This window comes from Chiloscyllium punctatum, unplaced genomic scaffold (genome assembly GCF_047496795.1).
Source record: "Chiloscyllium punctatum isolate Juve2018m unplaced genomic scaffold, sChiPun1.3 scaffold_655, whole genome shotgun sequence".
In the NCBI taxonomy this organism is placed as follows: domain Eukaryota; kingdom Metazoa; phylum Chordata; class Chondrichthyes; order Orectolobiformes; family Hemiscylliidae; genus Chiloscyllium; species Chiloscyllium punctatum.
In genome coordinates this window covers 86262-87887 of record NW_027310389.1, presented here as the reverse complement: position 1 = coordinate 87887, position 1626 = coordinate 86262, and the positions used below count along the sequence as shown (strand labels likewise).

Sequence of the window (1626 nt, the reverse complement as noted above, 5' to 3'; positions counted from 1 at the left end):
CGAGCCTGACGAACGGAATGTGCAGGGTGGGGGGGAAAGGCCAAGCGCTCCGACGCCGGAGGGCTCCGGAGTCTGAACTTAGGGGGACAAAGAGGACGGGTCCTCTGCGACACCCCAGCCGCGCTCTCGCCAGCCAAGGCGAGTGCGATTGATTGCCAAACGACCCTCAGACAGGCGTGGCCCCGGGAAGAACCCGGGGCCGCAAAGTGCGTTCAAAGTGTCGATGATCAATGTGTCCTGCAATTCACATTAATTCTCGCAGCTAGCTGCGTTCGTCATCGACGCACGAGCCGAGTGATCCACCGTCAAGAGTTGTCTGAGTTTGTTTTAGGTCTCTCCCTCGCCAGAGGAAAGCGACCCGGACCGCACATACGCTCCCCACCTTGAGCTACAGCCACCTGCACGCCGGCGTGCGGGCGGAGCAGGGTGGCGTGAAGCGATGGGGAGCACCATCCTGGTGCGGCCCGCAGAAACATACGTCTATTGGGGGGAGGAGGACAGGGCGCCCAAGAGGCGATGCGTGCCCCAACGCACCGCAGCGACGGAGGCAGGATCACCGCCACCATGTCGCCCGCCTAGTATCACGAGGCGTGCAGCAGCTTTGCCCTAGGAAAAGCAGAGGCGGGAACGGGCACCGGCCATCGGTTCGGCAGCGTCACTGACGCGTGCACGTGGCGGCGTGTCGGCGAGCGGACTTCCTGCGAGGAGGCGGGGGCGGCACTCGCCCGAGCAGACGCCCGCCCGGCCCAGCCACCGCCGAGGTGGACTGGGAGTCGCGGCAACGGCTCGTCATACTCGTTCCCACACTCACAGCGCAGCTTGCCCGCAAGCCACCGACCACCGATCGACGCCAGGCGCCCCGACCGAGAGCGGGATCGCTCGTTCGCCCTGCTGGCAGTTCGCTGGGGATCACTACTGCACGGAGCTCGGAGACCGACGGGCGGCAACTCGAGAGTCTTTAAACCACCACCCCCATCCCGCAAGTGCAAAGAGGCTGTATACGCACAGACGGGTGAGGGGAATAGGTACCCCGTCGGGTTTGAAGGGAGCGTGACTAGATAGCAACGATGTAAACCCAGCCGATTTGGGAGCGAAAGACCGGCGCCTGCATCACCGGCTTCGTTTCCCGTGGCTGGAGAGTACACCGAAACCCTCCGTCTGTCGCGAGCTCCCGACGACGCGGTGCCGCCAAGCAGCAGGGCCGGACCTGGTGTGGCTCCCCTCGTCGATCACAGACCGGTCGGCACTACTGACGAGACGGTGGAACGGGCTTCGCCCCTTGTGACGAAGGGTGATGCGAACCCGCCCGCCCGCGTGCGTTCGGGGTGGACTCGGCAAACGGAGATTTGAAATCGGAAAGTGTCCTCCTGCCCCGCGCAGGTAGGCGCCCAACAGTTGTGGGGGGTTTGGCGGTGACCACGGCTGCAGGGCCTGCTACCCCGACGAGCTCTCCTGCTGGCCCCGAAACCACCCTCGCGAGACAAGTTGAAACGGAAACGGGCGTACCCCCAAGCCGACGATCCTTTCTTATTTGTTACTTTTTTTTTTCACTTGCTCGAGTTGTGGCGATTTGGCGGTGACCACGGCTGCAGGGCCTGCTACCCCGACGAGCTCTCCTGCTGGCCC

The 1626-nt window shown here is 64.1% G+C and overlaps 1 non-coding gene across 1 annotated transcript; it reads right to left on the bottom strand.

Moving 5' to 3' along the window:
* Positions 1–160: 160 nt before the first annotated feature.
* Positions 161–314, bottom strand: LOC140473629 (5.8S ribosomal RNA). Its single transcript, XR_011958485.1, has one exon. It is a non-coding gene; the product is annotated as a 5.8S ribosomal RNA (ribosomal RNA).
* Between the last annotated feature and the right edge of the window lie 1312 nt (positions 315–1626).